Source organism: Lycorma delicatula, chromosome 12, assembly GCF_047948215.1.
Source record: "Lycorma delicatula isolate Av1 chromosome 12, ASM4794821v1, whole genome shotgun sequence".
Lineage (NCBI taxonomy): Eukaryota > Metazoa > Arthropoda > Insecta > Hemiptera > Fulgoridae > Lycorma > Lycorma delicatula.
Genome location: NC_134466.1, coordinates 16,728,039 through 16,747,435, shown reverse-complemented (window position 1 = coordinate 16,747,435; position 19,397 = coordinate 16,728,039). Strand labels below are relative to the sequence as shown.

Below are 19,397 nucleotides of genomic sequence, written 5' to 3'. Positions count from 1 at the left end.
AGATTTGGTTAAACTCCTCTTAACTGAGGTGGGTTTATAGCAGATACACAGCAGTACAATGTCTGCTGGGCATGTACCAGAGTTTAACCAAACAATTTATTAAACATGAAAGAACACATATTAAGATGAAATGTGTGAAGAGTTGTTTTTATTTTTTTCTTGACTAGTCAGTTATGGAGACCTCATTCCAGCGTGAAGAGGAAGAGTAAGCTTTCTTTTTTCGTTTAGCCTATGGAACCACCCTCAGGTATTACTTCAGAGGATGAATAAGGATGATATGTATGAATGTAAATGAAGTGTAGTCTTCTAACATGATAATAAATAAAAAGTTATAAAAAATATATATATATATAGGTCGAATTGTGGCTTTGCAAAAAAACATAATCGTTTGTTTCTTCATGTAGATGATCCTATCTGATTAAATTAAATTTGGAAAAATCAAATGATATTTGGAAAGAGGAAATTTTATATATAATGAGAATAGTTTTAGTTAGAATTCTTTTTGGAAGAGTTTGGAGGGAGAGTCAATTTTTTATTAGGAATCATTAAAAAATACATTTTTATTTTGTCAATTGTCATTGTGTAAACCAGTTCATTTTAAATTCTTTTAAATGTACATAAAATAATAATAAATTATAATAATAATAATGAATTTTATCTGTTCAAATAATAATGTATATTTTTATGTTAAAATGTAAAATAAAGTTAATTTTAATTTCTTTTGTTGTTTAATTTCACTTACACAATTTTCTCTCCACATTATTTTTCTCTCTACATATGTTTGAATAAATATGATAATTAAATAGATACTCAAATTACCCTTAAAACTTAAGTGAAATCCATATTTTATTAGAACAAAGTTTAAAAATACAAAGAATTTGTTTATCCATAACCCTAAACCTTGCTTCAGTAAATCTTCTGTTGGTTAATTATTCCATACTGGATTCATTTATCCCATTATCTCAGTTATAGATGACCCTTTTTTAAACACTATGCTCTTATTAGTTGAGATAGCTGAAACAGAATTGAAAACATATGATGTTTGTTTTAAAAACATTAAATTTGGTCTGGTGATAATAAATAAAGTAGTCTTCCTGTTAACCGACTTTGACGGGACCGATGGGTAGTCAGTTAAGTGAAAAAGTTAAAAGAAGAATTTTTTTTTATGAATAAGAGATACTGTAGGTGATTTTTTTTGTACGGCATGTATTAACCAATATTTAATTTTTTTACTAATACTGAAACAATACATTTATAATGAAACCCTATTTCAGATATACTTTTGTATAAAATTAACCCTATTAAAACTAAAATAAACGCATAGGTAAAGTACAATGAAGGATATTCAGTACTTACACTTATTTTATTTGTTTCATTGTAGGACTGTACTGTATGGATTTTATTTCAAGCACTGCTTTTTATAATATTTTAATTTTCAATTCTGTACTATACACTACATTAAAAAAAACAAGGTTTATTGACTAATACTGTACCATAACATAATTTAAACGATTCAATCGATTACTTTGCTTTTAAATAATTTGTTTTTATTTTTTTTTGGTCGTTGCGACACTTTGCTTTGACGCGAGTTTCAGTTGTTGAACGTCGTAATGCGTACCGTTGAGTTGTTTGACATAACGCATAGATGTTAAAACCCTTTTTTGCCTCCGTATGCTGTATTTTTGTATCGTCTTCGGCAACATCGCATTTTTCTTCTTCGTTTTCCGCATTACCTTGATTTTTTCTTGTTATAACTTCAATAATATCATCGTCGTTCGTAATTTCATTTTCTAATAGCTCGTCGCTGCACATCTAGTCGTTCACGTCATTCGTATCTAATTATTGCGCATTCAGTGTTTAGCACCCTCAAATCATTTAAAAATTCCGCGTTTCCAATATCTTCAGATATTGTGTCTCATCCGCATCGCTACTGTTATACGCGCCACAAATTTCTGGTAGAAGCCGTTTCCAGCACTTATTGTCGCCGATGACATTTCATTCATTCCGTACCACGGCTACGTTGTAAATTACGTCTCTAATTATAATTTTTTTAATTAAACTAGGCAAAGTTATGTTAGCGTCTTCTTTTTCTTGTAGAATTGACGATAAACATTTCTTCCGGTACCGCCTCTTTAATTCTATAATCCTTTGATCCACAGGTCGGATCAAAGGTGCTACATTAGGTGTAAGAAACTGAGCCCTAAGGTTATCTTCTGGAAGCTCGTCGGAAGAAGGGTGACACGAAACATCATCTAGGATTAGTACACACATCCCAACCCCGTAGGGGAAGACACCTTGTGGCGATTCCGGTCTCCAGACAACCCCCTCCGTTCCGAGCCCTGAAGGGCTTTACCGGAGGTCGTCTTTAGACCGTCTAACTAATTACATCTCACAGTCATCAGCAGGTCTCAGTCGGGATGCCACCGATGCAAATGCCTCGGCAGAAATTTACATCAGTAAAAACTATTACCTCACCCAACGCCTTTGCTTTAGGCTTCTATCAGACATATTCACTCCTTTTCCTACAATATCACCCTCTGAACTAGCTAACTGAGTCCGCGGAAGCGCGAACCCCGCGCCTAGTCCAATTTTAATACCGACACATACCGTTCAAAATGAGTTTCATGAAAAATGAGTCTGAATGAAATTCAAACTTACATTCCGTCACTCACTATAAACATCATACCTGAAGACCGCCCTCGGCAAGACAGTGTCACACCTCACGGCTGCCACTCAGTAGCGCAGTCAGATTTGGGAAGACGCGTTAACCACTAGACCAACCCGATGGCCAATTAATCATTATCGCACTAACTAATACAATACAGAACTGTACAGTGAATGATTACATTAAATCATAAAAATTAAATTATAAAAAATAAGTTAAAAATTAATTATTTTATTAAAAATTAGACGGTCGTTTAACCCGAAAGGTCTGTTAAACCGGGGATGGATAACAGGGATATTACCATCACCGGCTGTCATGGAAAAAGACGGGTAGATTTTTTTATGAATATTAAAATTCTTATCACACTTCCTAGGAACATGAAAAATTTGACTAATTTTGTGCATGCCTCAAAAGGTACGCGAAGATATGTCGAAATTTTTCGGAAGTCGAATCATGGTACCCATTATACCCATTACAATAGGTAGCTTTCTTATGAAATCTACCTAAAAGAAGTGGTTAATCCTTTTAAAAAACAATTTGGAAAAACTATCTATATAAAAAAAAATAATAAGTGTTAATAAAACTAGTGAACAGGTAGAAGAGAAAATGTATTAAGTTAGAAATTACATTATTTCCATCTTCTTCTCTATCAATGCTTATAACTGATCTATCAAGCCAAATTCATAGATGGATTTTGATTAATAATGCATTGTTTCCAAGCCATATATCTCATTACATAGCGAGCAACTTAAAACCGAACCGTTACAAACTAATCACAGTTGCGATTTTTAACATTTTAGAATGTATTGAGAAAAAAGCGTAAATTCTGTATTTACAATACCAAAAGTTAACGTATTTATTTCATTTTTACAAAAGATGTTTGAATTGAGTGCCCTTTGCTGCGATACACTTTTGTGCTACAGTGATCATGTTGATAGTTATCCGATACAAAACGTTTTTGTCAAGGACGTCGAATTCTTGTTATAAGTTTGCCTTTAGTTCATCGATAGATTGGGAATTTGATTCATAAATCAAATTTTATTTCATAAACTTGCTGTAGCGTATGTGATAGTTGAGTTTTATTCTTATTTATATACTGATGTTGTGATCTAGGCTTATTTTCTGTTGTATAGCAGCTAATAATAGTAGAATCATTCGTGAATCGTGTATAACTAAAGAGCTATTTATGAATTGTTATAAACGCTACACGTAATTCTAAGAGTTTCATTTACTTATTTTTAATCTACTCTAATCGTTGCGCTGTGTAGAATCATACGTCACACATCGCTTGTAATTATGCTCTAGAGGTGGTTATTATAGAAATATTTATTGAGGGGTACATTTTACTTAATAGCAAAATACAGGCTGTGTGCGAATAGCTATTAGTGATTTATTTTTACTATTTCTTCTTTTAGTTTAAGACTTTGTCGTAAATTCAGTCATGCAAATTTTTAATATTTCAATACAGCTATTTTCTTTTAAAATGCTAACGTTAGGAGGAAAAGGTACAGTAGTTCATAGTCAGGCGAGAGAAATTCTATTCAATGTTTACAATTTCTTTTTACAAAGCAATACCGGGACTGGAATAGTGAGGAAATTGGAGTGCTGAATACGGTTGTTCAAGCGACAAAAGTATCAAAACGAACGGTCCAAGGGAAATCAAATAAAACCTAGAAACCATCCGTGTTCGTTTCGCCGAGAAAACGAGTAAATCGCCCCAATACTATGTATAATTTAGATTCGTTTGACATGCTTTGAACCGTTTAATAAATAAATTTTATGTAACCGAAAAATGCGTTCCTAAAGAGAATTACGCAAAAATCCCGCGAAAGTGAAATTAATTCCAAAGGGAGTGAAAACATTTCAAGAAGAATATTACGTAAAATAGGATTTAGATCGGAAAAACAGAAGACAACCGGAAAATGCTGATAGAACGGCACGAAATTAAAATGCAAAAAATGAAATTTCTACGACAGATTTCCCCGTTTTGCGAAGAAGGAAGAAAGAATTAAATACACAGATGAAACTTACATTCACAGAAGTCATGCGACACCAAAATTGTGGGTAAACACAACAAAACTTCATGAGGGACTGAAAACACCAGCTATCAAGGGCTACTGTTACAATATAATTAATAATTCTTAATGCCGGCTGTAATCAAGGATTCATTAACATCGCTTTACTTATGTACGAGTCAAATAAGAATGGAAATTATCACAAATCGATGGATTCCGAAAAGTACACGAAACGGTTACTAGAGAAGTGAATTCCCAACTTGCCACTTGGGCCGATCATTGTACTAGATAACGCATCGTATCACAACGTTCTGCTACAAAGCAGTCAAATTCTAAATCTTTAAAAAGCGATATGAGAAAACGGTTAGCCGAATAACGAATTAGCTGTTATCCTGCTACGACGAAGACTGAATTATGAGATATTATAAAATTACATAAAGAAAATTATGGTAACACAGTTCTACAGTTAGCACCTAATCACCCTGACTTAAATACCGTTGAAATGATTTGGATTCAAGTAAAAGGGCAAGTAGCCAAAAGAAATACAACTTTTAACATATCGGACGTTATGTCCGATTTGTTAAAAAAGTTAGCCGAAGAGGAATTTCATAAAGCGTCTGAATCTGAGTGTAGCAATTCTGCGAGCACGTTGTCAACATTGAAGATGAACATTTTTATATGATGTGCACATCAACGATTCTGTAATAAATGTGAATTCAGAAACGGACACGAGATCTTTAGAATCTACCGACGACAGCGACTTCGAAATTTGCGAGCTACAACAATAAAGCGAGTAGAAAAAATAATCATTTTTAAGTACTTTAAAATAATAATATTAATCGGGATACTAAACTGGTTTTAATTAAATAGAATCGTATGTTATAAATATAGTCTATATTAAACTGACAATGTTTTCAGTCGGCATAGTACCGCGCCAATTGTTTGCTGAATATTAGTAGTTTTTTATACTAGTAGATAGTAGATAGTTATACTAGAGAATTTCGTTCATTTCTTAACAATATAATAATTTTTAATCATTTTTCTTAACCTTGAATTAATTATTAATGTACTGTTAGATACAGAGTGGTTCAGAAAATAATTAACTTCAATTATTTTAATTCAAAATGAAAATATAATGGAAACATTTTATATGAAATAGAAAATAAAATAGTTTTCATTAACATAAAAACCAAATCCGACCCTTTAGCAAATATAAATAAAAATAAAAAATGTTAACAAAGAGGACAAAACCGACTAGAGTTCGAAAGTATCCAAAATAATATAACTACACGTCTTATTGCCAATGTTTTTTTGCATTTAAATATCAATATTTTTTCCTTGACATAAAATTATTCATGAAATAAAATTGTTCATAAGAACATTCTATGATAACACATCGTATAGTTATCTCCCATTTAGTTGATTTTCCATTTTAACAGCATTAAATAGTTTCACATAATAAATGGAAAATAATATTAGTAAAAAAAATATTTTATGAGTGTAAAAAAAAAAAAATTATCGGAGATTCGATACCGAACCACACGAATAGCAAAAGGAGTCATCATTACCATAGAGCCACACACACTACACGAAGCCTTTGTGTCAGTTGCACTTCATAAGATGTGTCCCCTGTTTGTTTGTTTAGGTTTTCATTCATTATTTTGGATTTAACTTAATTAACAATCAATTTCAATACTCTTAAGAATCAATAGACTTATATAAAATATTTATTTTTATTAAGGATTATTAAAAACAAAATTTTTTTATTATTTTTAATAAATATTACAACTTTATCAGTACCAAATAATACTAATTCAAATTGAAAGTGAATAATCATTCATAAATATTCGATTGTTAGCTCGTTTAATCATTATCATGTATTTAAAATTTTGTAAAATTTTTTTACAACTAAAAACTTTTGTCCCAAAATCCCTTACTTCAAATAACCCGGTAGAAAATGAGATTTTGGGACGAGCGTATACGCATGCGCGCCGAATACTGTGCGCATACTGTAAAATCCGCACGTACGCCTCCTTGTGAATCGTTTGTTGTACGACTCGTCGCTCTGTCCTGTTAGAAAATCGTACCTTTCCGTAATCTGTTAACTGAGCGTAGAATTCTTCGAAAATTGTACGGTACATTTCTTTGTTAAAAAATATTGCCCGGCTCTACGATTACCAGAAACAGCACACCGTACTCCGATTTTCTCATCGTCAAAGTGAGAAACAACGTGTGAGTTTTTTCAGTCATCAATACCTCTCTCTTTTTTTTCCTGTTTAGCCCCACCTTAAGGTATTACTTCGGAGGATGATATGCGTGAATGTAAATGAAGTGTAGTTTTGCACAGTCTCAGGTCGACCGTTCCTGAGATGTGTGGTTAACTGAAACCCGGTGTTGGGCAAATAAAATGCCCATATAAATGTAATCGTGTCTCGGAGGCTAAACAGGAAAAAAAGAAGAGTCATACTTTAATAATGTACACAACTCCAAGAAGTGTTTTACTCACAAAGTAAAATCACAATTGTACTGCAAATATTTTATAATAAATTCATTAATATTTAAAAACCGTTCGGCGTATTTGAAATGAAAATCACTCAAGACTAAAGCCGGTAAAGTTATGTAACTCTTCGTTAGATTTTTTTAACGACGGTGAATATTTTACGTGCTTTACCCTTTTTCTTTTTAAAATCATAATTATTTTAAATATATTGTTATTTTGAGTCAGTCAAGTTTTTTAAAATAATTTTGGTGCTTAAACGTAAAAGCAATTCATTTTTTAATCGATTGTTTTTTTAAATTATAAGTATAATTTAATTACGTTGCTTTCTGACATTTAAAAAAAAGGAACTGCCTAACATTTGTCAGTTTAGACGATTTTAAATATAAACACATAAAATAACAGTACTGACATAAAGCTTCCAAATATAAAAAATAACCGCAAAATAATTCACAATTCTTGACGAAAATAACCACTCTGTCAATCTGTGGCAGAACAGCAGCATTTCAGTCTTTCCTCTGAAGATTCTGGGTTTGAATTCCGATCGGGAATTTTTTCCATATCTCAAGAAAATCTTTGAAGCTTATGCAGGCGATATCAAAAAAATATACATATATTTGACCGTATATTTATTTACCTGCCGAGTAGAATGCAGAAAAAGTAAGTTTTTTTAGTTTTTAATTTGTAGGTAGTAGACTTAAAAAAATATTATAATAAATTTAAACATTTATATTTTATAGGACAATTAGTTATTTATTGCAAATTTTATGTTATTAATGTTCAATAAATGTGATTTAAAAATAATTTTTTTTTTTGGAAAAAAAAATATATATGTATTTAATTTTTTTTTTCTTTATCTTTTACCATTAATAATTTAAATATAATATTTAATAATTCAAAATTGCAATACGGCATTTTTTTTTTAATAATTTTGATAGTCTGAGTATATTAACAATTAAAGACCACTCTCAATTAATTATACTATTCCTATTCTACAAAAGTGTAAACCGAATTAAAGCTTTCCCCCTTATCTGGATAAGCACTTCACTTTGATAGGTTAACAGGTATCGTTGCGAGCTGGAATGGTTAATGCCGCTAGTTCCCGCTTGCACGAAGGTTATATACCATAAGGACTAACTATAATATATTTGTAAATACGTCATCTTTTCATTCATACACATTATCCCTACCGTTCAGGCTCTACAATTCATTCCACCTCAAACTACAACAAATATTGTTAATTACTTAAGGGATAAGAAAGGTGCTAATATTCTTTATTTTGACTCTTCTTCGGGTAGAATTTCTGCAAGCGGGTCGCTGTCACAAGTTACATCACTGACGTTACTATCGATATCACCCTCATCATCACAATCGGTAGCGTTTCGTCGTCGGAATCATTGGATATGACGAAATTTTCAATGATGTCTTCCATCAGACTATCATTTCTCCAGTAATCTTCTTCATTGTGTTCCACATTTCTACGATTTTTACTCCACTCATTTTCGTTCAAAAAATGACTCGTGTTACGTTTTCCTTGTCTCTCAGAGAAAAAACTCCGGACACATTTTTTCTCACAATAATTTTTTTAATTTTGCCCGAGCGCGTTTAACGCACACATGCACCAGCGGAAGATTTAATATGGGATCGGATGATTTTAATATTTCATCGATACTGTACTTTTCGCATATCTTCTCTGAAAACACAGTATGTGTCGTCCAATTATCCACACTGAGGACACATCCCAGAATCTACAAGGCCGAATTTCTGCAGTCTATCCCTAAAAGGACCATGACCGGAAAGAAATTATTGCTTCACATATTTATTAGGGTGCACCAAAGAGGGGTCCCGCAAACCAACAACACGAACTTTATCCGAAGTCAACTCACCCGACGTTGATTGCGTCTGGTGACGCAATCAACCCGGTCTGGTTTCACGCCTGCAACCCGTGAAATAGTACGGTAACCACACGTTACCGTTAACAATATTAGACGCTGAGCCCTTAATATATCCCGATAACTTTTACATTTTAGCCTATCCGCTCAAACAGACGCCGCTTATACCAAAGAACACCGGTATCCACGATCTAGTATTTTCATACGGATTTGAATATTTACTAGGACTTGAAACGCTGGAACTCTCAACTTCGAAACCAGCTGATTTGGGAAGACACGTTCACCCTCATAGGGGAAGACACCTTCCATGTGGCAATTTCGGTCACCACGCCACTCTCTCTGTACCTAGCCCTTATGGGTTTTACCGGAGGTCATCTTCAAAATCCTGGCAAAAAGCATCTCTCACCCTTGTTCCTGCAATTGCGTCAAACTCTGGCTTGAGAAACTACTCTCCTGTCACCAATGAAAGAGAATTACTTGTGAAACTACTCACGACTACGCCGAACTACTGATCCTGTCCGCTGGTCCCTGGCACTGAGAATGTACAATACTAAACTTCATTTACACTCATACATATTCCTCATTCATCCTCTGAAGTATTATCTGAAAGGTACTTACTAGAGGCTAAACAGGAAAAAGAAAGAAAGGTAAACCCAGCCGTGGCTCTCTCTTAGCGTTCATCCTAGATTTATTTTTCAATTTATTTCTCATACATAAATATTACTCTAAAATATCTAACCTGCAGCCTTGCAAAATATTTATCACAGATGATCAAAGTTTTATTATTAAAAACCTATTCTTGTTTTTCTTTATATTGTATAATAAAGTAAATCTTTTAGTTAACCTATGAGAAGCAATACTAGTTCAAATAGAAAAGAATATATAAAACATAACCAATGTGTGGAATTGGGAAATATATAATACGATATGATGGTACAAACGAAAAAAGAAAAAAATTAAAAATAAAAACTTTAGTAGATTATGCATTGATTTGGCGCCGACTTTAAAAACTACAAATGGATAATAATGAAATTAAGTTTTTGTAGCGTGTGAAAAAAATGTGATACCTGATGAGGACTCGAGTTCAGAAGCTCTATATTAAAAGCAGAGATGCTAACACCACCGCCACGGGGCTTGGCAAATTAAAGTAAAGATTGAAATCTTTATATTTTAACGTTTTGTTTTTTTTATTTATTGATTTCATTTTACATTTTTTTTTTATATATTTAAAATTTTTTTTTTTCAGAATTTTTTTACGTTTCAAACAATATGAAAAAACAGCTTACATAACTTATAGGCTAAAAACTGCATTTTGACAAAATAAGGTCTTTCCGGGAATAAGTATTTTCTTTACTTTAAGTTTTCTAAGTAAATTTTCTTGAAAAATACTATGAATATTTATTAAATGAGGCTAAATATTATTTTACTATTATTATCCAATACTAAGAAATAATGACGAATAAAAATTCATATCAAATTTTTTATTAAAATAACACAGTACATTTCATTTAAGAATCTTCCACTTAAGTCAAATTTTTTTTTAAGGTAACTTGTTCTTCCTTCTTCTTCCTCTTCCTTAGTAACTTGTTCTTCAAAATAAATAAAACTGTAAAATCTGAAACAAAATTTTAAATTGTTTTCTTAAAAGGTTTAAAGATATCATTTTTTCCAAAAACATAATTACTACTTAATGCTAAATTAATGCATAGTAATGATACTTATTCTGAAATTATGCATTTTCATGCAAAATAAATGAAAATTTACTTTAAAATTTATAGTGTAATAAAACCTCCTGCATCTTAGCGACCTTACAATTGACAATTCCTTTACAAAATTATTTTGTACCTCGTTTCTTATTTTTATTTAGAATTTTCCTTCTTAATTTTTTTGCAATACTCTTTTTTCAACGAGTATTGGATTTTTAGGTTTACCCATATTTTAATTAAAAACTAAAACTGAACACATTTTTAAATTAAACTTTTTAAAAAGTTTGGAAGTTTATTTTTAAAAAACGTACTAAATAACTTTTGTTTTTAATAATAAACGATTTTTTCCTACACTTTATTACTTCAATTTTCTCAGAATTAAATTCTCTACAAGTTTTGTCGATGAAATTTACGCATTTGAATTTTAACCAGGACTGAATTGAATTTTATCAAGTTTACTTAGATAACGTCCTAAAAATTTCAATATGAATTCATTTCACCGGGCAGTGTTACGCTAGCCGTCACTCTACAACAAAGAGTTTTCGGATATAGTTTTGTACGAACTTTTTTCCTTATTTCAAGTACTATAATCAGTTCCCGAATTATCTCCCTTTCCAGAATTTAACACTGTTCTTTATTATAATTGGGAATCGACAAAATTAAAACAAATTGTAATTAAGCATCATCCCATGTTTGAAAGAAGTTTTATTCCCACATACATCGTCTTCAATGTGTTTAATAGAAAAAAAAAATACTTTATGTATTACACAACATAGAATCGAAATTCATTACTTTATAATCATACTTTATAAAAATTATAATAATGTTGTAAAAACATTATACAACATTATCTTAAAATCAGATTAATTATATTTGGAAATCTAATCTACAGATAATTAAGCAAAAATATGTTTTCTTTTCTTGTATAAAGATCTCTTTTAAATTTATAAAATGCCTAACATTTTTCACTATCACTTGAAATTCTTATGCATTTTGTCTTTACCTTGTTGGATGTATAGCATTTATTGTATTTACTGTTTTCCTTATTATTTTGTTAGTTAACGAAATGCAATCACTTATAAATATAATCGATATCAATCATCGATGATTATAATCACCGATTTCGATCATAGATAAGTTATAGAAAATAAAGTAGCTAGTTAAAGAAGTATGACGAGATAGTTTTTTATATTTGAAAACCACTCTTCCATAATCATGCTTTGATAAAATTGGCATTTAATTAATTATCTTGTCGGTTCGCGTTGAAATAATTATATAATTTATTTATAACCGGTTATTTATACGCGTGATACCTTCAGTTTTAATAGAAATGTCACATTAAAGTATACAAAAGTTAATACGACTAATGTTATGGAATGTAATATATACTTACATTAAAACTTCTTAGTAGGTGTTCTTTTGAAAGTATCCTCAGGTACATCTCGAATTAAAATACTGAAATATCTTGGTGGAAACTGTACTTCCTACTGCGTTAAGGTATGCCGCAAATAAATCTAGATGTAAATGCAGAAAACATACTTTTAGTGACATATTACATCTTTATGTACATATTACATTTCATAGTTCTATATCAATTTAACAGAGTATCTACAAATCATAATTTTGTGATTTATCAAGAAAATCTTTGCAAATGTCTTTAAATGGTGTCTAAGCAGTGAGTTCTACATTGATCAACACAGAGTTGCACATTTCATCTCTGACCGGTTCCTTTATTTACGGGCCAACTAATATCTCTCTAATTTCTGTTTCGCTTTTGGGAATTTCTGCTTTATTCTTTTTTATTAATCCTAGTTTGATATTAAGCGGAGGTGGAATGTATATTAAGCGGAGTTTCACGTATGTCATTACATAAGGTAATTATGTTATACGGCTTAAATTATTGTCTCGTGGTTTAACAACCGATTAATAGGGTTAAAAATATATATTGATATATACGAGCACATAAAGTAATCATATAAAATAAAAAACGTACATGTATAATCATGCACCATATAATAACAATTTTCAAAAATATGGGTTAGGGAAAAATTCTTATTTCAAATTCATTTTCTCCCAAAAAATTTAAGCTGATGATTGTTTTAGTTTATATTGTTAGTCGCAAATAAGTAGTTTGATTTTTCTAAGTTGAAGTTACTGAGGTTCAAATCCTAGTAAAAGTTAGTTTGCTTTTACACAAATTTGAATACTAGACTACTAAAATAGTGGTCTACTTTGGTGATTGGGGTTCACTGAAATTGTTATATGTTTTTATATGTAAATTTATATGTATTTATATGTTTTTATAAATGTAACAAATTTCATGTATTTGGTGAATCTGCTCTGACAAAAGACATTTTTTTTGTTAAATTATAAAAATAAAACAAGTTCATTGCTATAAAAAATCTATTGCTTTTATCAACTATTAGCTATTAGAAGCTACACAACACTATTTAATTGTTTAATTTGATAAATTTTCTTATTACTGCCGACTTCACTTCTTAAACTAGAAAAAATTCAAGTAATTTTGAGTTCTAAACATCATAAAAGAAACTTTATCCAAGATTTATGGTAGTACACAAACTGATAAAATTGTGTCATGGTAGCAGGTAGCCATCTAAAAGAAAGAACATATTTTTATAACTTTTACAGCCTGGATGAATGTTCAAAAGACAACATTCTTTCTTTTTCTCTTTTAACCTCTGGAACCACTGTAAGGTATTACTTCAGAGTATGAATGAGGATGACATGTATGAGTGTACTTGTAAATGAAGTGTAGTCTTGTATAGTCTCAGGTCAATCATTCCTGAGATGTGTGGTTAATTGAAACCCAACCACCAAACAACCCTGGTATATCCATGAACTAGTACCTTAATTGGTATAAAAGCCTTTATTAGGATTTGAACCTCAGAACCCTTGACTTTGAAATCAGCTGATTTGTGATAAGTTTATATAATTTATATAATCTAATAAATTAAGTTATGTTATCCTTGTTTATGTTGTTTTTACGTAACATATTTTTGTAACAAATTACTATTTAGAATATAGTTATTTATCTTCACATATACTGATGTATTGATAGAATTTTGGTATATTCAAATCCAGTAATATTCAACTTCAATATGTATGACTATTAAGAGACGTGGATAACCTACCATGTTATTAAGAAACAAGAGACTTTTCAAACTAACAGAATGAAATTTCAAATTTTTTTTTTTCATATTCAATAATGTAAATCATGTCAGCGGATTAGATTTGATTATTTTCGATTTTTTCCAAAAGAAACTGATACCTAGATATATTTCCAACTGCCTAATTACTACCTCAGTAGATGTATTAATAAAATGCTACTTCAAATCTATACTGAAATACAGCATCTGTATCGGTCTGAAAAGGAACAAAATATGTAGTTTATAATGTCTAATAATAATATTACTGGCGACAGTCAGTGATGGGATAACAAAGTTGCATGATCATCAAAATGAAATATTTGTACAGTTACGATTTATTTCTGGGAAATGGTGGTAGGCCTCTGCAGCAATAACGTTGAATTCCTTTCTAGCAATTTGAAAGATATAAATTATAGAGAAATGTAGATACAAAAATATATTAAAAAACTAGATCAAAGCAGTTCTCATTAGCGTGGTATACGTGGTCGATCTATAATAAATCTGATTTTTTAACCTGAATTAGTGGTATGTTTTTTTTTTTAATTTGTGCTCTGTTTCACCCTGCTTAAATGTGTTATATAACACACACATTCTTCTATTTATTTCCCTAGTATGAACACAAACAAGAATGAAAATATACAATTATAACATATTTTTAGTACACATGACACAAACACAAACACACACACATGTTCAGTATATGTGAAACAACATAAAATACAAGGAAACATACATACTTACATTATTTTTTGGGATCCCACTCAAATTTGATGCAACTGGAGATATCTTCTCATCTCGGGGGCAGCCGTTTAATAGAAGAAAAATTCCACTCAGCGTGTAAATAAAGGACTAAGCAATCCTCTCCTCTGACTACAGATTGAAAATTGAAGACGAAATGAAGGCAGCACTCTTCAGACATCTTTGGGTTCTGGATGATCCAAGTACTTAAAGAAGTTCAGTAGAAGCAAATAAAAAAATGAGCTATAAAAAACGTAACATAAAAATAAGTGAACATATATTAACTAAATTATATAAGTATGAAATTAAAAATACCCGAAAAAAGAGATTAATAAGAAAATTAACATTATATTAACATTAATTAATATTAATAAGAAAAATGTAACTACCCTCAAAAAAAATTATTTTGAAAAAACGAATTTCTATGTACAAAAATATAAGGCATCTATAGAGTTAAAAATTTAAATGCTTGAACAAATAATGTACTGAATCCTTAAACATCAAATTTAACATTAATTTTATACAGAAAAATTAGTTATTTTGATATTATATTTTACTAATTTCATATGTACCCTGAAAGAAAATTGTTAACACTGAAAAAAAAATTGGTTATAAAACATAATACAAGTTGTCATTAACTATTAATAGATTGAATCTAACCATCACTTTCAATATTATTAATTTTACACTGAATAATTATTTATTATTTTGTTTTATGTTTATTTCATTTATAGCTGAAAGAAAATTATTAATACACTGAAAAAAAAATTGGTTATAAAACATAATAAGTTGTCATTAACTATAAATACAATGAATCTTACCATCACTTTGAATATTATTAAATTTAAACTGAATAATTATTTATTATTTTGATTAAGATTATATCATTTATACCTGAAAGAAAATTGTTATTACACTGAAAAAAAAATTGGCTATAAAACATAATACAAATAGTCATTAACTATTAATACATATTCAAACTGAATAATTATTTATTATTTTCATTTACGTTTATTCATTTATACCTGAAAGAAAATTGTTAATACACTGAATCTTAATACATTGTTAATACATTGAATCTTACCATCACTTTGAATATTATTAATTTTATACTGTATAATTATTATTTTAATTTATGTTTATTCATTTATACCTGGAAAAAAATTGTTAATACACTGAAAAAAAAAATTGGTTATAAAACATAATACAAGTTGTCATTAACTATTAATACATTGAATCTTACCAACACTTTGAATATTATTAATTTTAAACTGAATAATTATCTATTATTATTTTGATTTATGATTATTTCATTTATACCTAAAAGAAAATTGTTATTACACTGAAAAAAAATAGGCTATAAAAGATAATACAAGTCGTCATTAACTACTACTACATTGAATTAATTTTACACTGAATAATTATTCATTGCATTGTTTTATGATCATTTCATTTATAGCTGAAAGAAAATTATTAATACACTGAAAAAAAATTGGTTATAAAACATAATACAAATTGTCATTAACTATTAATACATTGAATCTTACCATCACTTTGAATATTATTAAATTTAAACTGAATAATTATTTATTATTTTCATTTACGTTTATTTGATTTATACCTAAAAGAAAATTGTTATTACACTGAAAAAAAAATTGGTTATAAAACATAATACAAATTGTCATTAACTATTAATACATTGAATCTTACCATCACTTTGAATATTATTAAATTTAAACTGAATAATTATTTATTATTTTCATTTACGTTTATTTCATTTATACCTAAAAGAAAATTGTTATTACACTGAAAAAAAAATTGGTTATAAAACATAATACAAGTTGTCATTAACTATTAATACATTGAATCTTACCATCACTTTGAATATTATTAATTTTATACTGAATAATTATTTATTATTTCGATTCATGTATATTTCATTTATACCTGAAAGAAAATGATTAATACACTGAAAATAAAATTGGTTATAAAACATAATACAATTCGTCTAACTAATAATACATTGAATCTTACCATCACTTTGAATATTATTAATTTTATACTGAATAATTATTTATTATTTCGATTCATGTATATTGCATTTATATCTGAAAGAAAATTATTAATACACTGAAAATAAAATGGGTTATAAAACATAATACAAGTCGTCTAACTAATAATACATTGAATCTTACCATCACATTGAATATTATTAATTTTATACTGAATAATTATTTATTATTTCGATTCATGTATATTTCATTTATATCTGAAAGAAAATTATTAATACACTGAAAATAAAATGGGTTATAAAACATAATACAAGTCGTCATTAACTATTAATACATTGAATCTTACCATCACTTTGAATATTATCAATTTTATACTGAATAATTATTTATTATTTATATATATATTTATATTCAGTTCATTTAAACCTGAAAGAAAATTGTTAATACCCTGAAAAGAATACACTCTTAAAAAACATATTACAAGCAGTATAATGCTAACTATATTGAATCTCATACCATCACATTGAATAATAATTTTATACTGAATTAGTAATCAATTTGATAATATATTCATTTTATATGTACCTGAAAGAAAATTATTAATACCCTGAAAAAAACACATTTTGTTAAAAACATAGTACAAGTACTATATTGCAAAAACAAATACTATATTAAATCTCTTACCATCACTTTCAATATTAATTTTATACTGAATTATTAATTAATTTGTTAATGTATTAATTTCATATGTAGCTGAAAGAAAATTTTTAATACACTGAAAAGAATATATTTTGTTAAAAACCATAACACAAGTACTGCATTGCTAGCATTAATATTATATAGAATCTCTTACCATCACTTTGAATATTAATTTTATACTGAATAATTATTTATTATTTATATTTATATTCAGTTCATTTATACCTGAAAGAAAATTGTTATTACACTGAAAAAAAAAAATAGGCTATAAAACATAATACAAGTCATCATTAACTACTACTACATTGAATTAATTTTACACTGAATAATTACTCATTGCATTGTTTTATGATCATTTCATTTATAGCTGAAAGAAAATGATTAATACACTGAAAATAAAATTGGTTATAAAACATAATACAAGTCGTCTAACTAATAATACATTGAATCTTACCATCACTTTGAATATTATTAATTTTATACTGAATAATTATTTATTATTTCGATTCATGTATATTGCATTTATATCTGAAAGAAAATTATTAATACACTGAAAATAAAATTGGTTATAAAACATAATACAATTCGTCTAACTAATAATACATTGAATCTTACCATCACTTTGAATATTATTAATTTTATACTGAATAATTATTTATTATTTCGATTCATGTATATTGCATTTATATCTGAAAGAAAATTATTAATACACTGAAAATAAAATGGGTTATAAAACATAATACAAGTCGTCTAACTAATAATACATTGAATCTTACCATCACATTGAATATTATTAATTTTATACTGAATAATTATTTATTATTTCGATTCATGTATATTTCATTTATACCTGAAAGAAAATTATTAATACCCTGAAAATAAAATTGGTTATAAAACATAATTCAAGTTGTCATTAACTAACAATACATTAAATCTTATCATCAATTTGAATATTATTAATTTTATACTGAATAATTATTTATTATTTTGATTTATGTTTATTTCATTTATACCTGAAAGAAAATTATTAATACCCTGAAAATAAAATTGGTTAGAAAACATAATACAAGTTGTCATTAACTATTAACTACATTGAATCATACCATCTCTTTGAATATTAATATTTTACTGAATTATTTATTATTTTGTTTTGTTTATTTCATTTATAGCTGAATGAAAATTGTAAATACCCATAAAAAAAGAATTTTTTTAACAAACCAAATTGAAATGTTCAATACCTTATGGATTTTATTAATTTATATCATTAACTCTTTTTGCTTACACAAATACTATATTTAATCATTCATTATCACTTTGTATAATACTATTATATTGTGTAGTTAGTTATTTTGATATATAAATTTCCTATGTTCCTGAAAAAAAATGATTAATACCCTGAAAAAGAATTGTTTAAAAACCTTATACAAGTCATAAACCTTTTGTTTTTATTAATTTATCACGTTATCTATTTTATTGATTCACAAATATTGCCTTGTTTCCAACCAAATGCAAGTAAAGCTGGTGTTTCATACTTCTATCTAAATAATATGTTTGCTTATACGAAGCTTAAAATTCTATTTGCGATTACATTGATCATAAGATATCAAAATATGCATGACACTTAAAGGACGACCTAAATAAAACTTCAGAGAAATTGAAGCTCTGTGGAACAACATGGTGAGCATAGGCTTACACTTTGCACAAATCGGCTTTGATCCTCATTTTCTCGGCTGCGGAATATTGTGAGCCAGTGTGGCTTAACAACGCTAATGTTCATATTAGTGATGCTCAGTTTATTAACACTATTAGAATGATTGCCGGGATTATCAGGTCTACTCCTGTGGAATGACTACCAGTATAGTGGTCACATACTACCCACAAATCTGCGCCATATGAACGCTCTTACAAGAGAGTACAAGAATATTATTAACAATGGATAACTACAAATACATGAGGACATTGAGGATGCCAATCATGGTCGCCCTCGATCTATGAAGTTATATATT

At 28.6% G+C, this 19,397-nt stretch overlaps 1 long non-coding RNA gene across 1 annotated transcript; it reads right to left on the bottom strand.

Moving 5' to 3' along the window:
• Positions 1-10,591: 10,591 nt before the first annotated feature.
• Positions 10,592-14,992, bottom strand: LOC142333358 (uncharacterized). The gene is made up of 3 exons (XR_012758585.1): positions 14,684-14,992; positions 12,169-12,289; positions 10,592-10,684 (listed from the first exon to the last, which is right to left on the bottom strand). It is a non-coding gene; the product is annotated as an uncharacterized LOC142333358 (long non-coding RNA).
• Between the last annotated feature and the right edge of the window lie 4,405 nt (positions 14,993-19,397).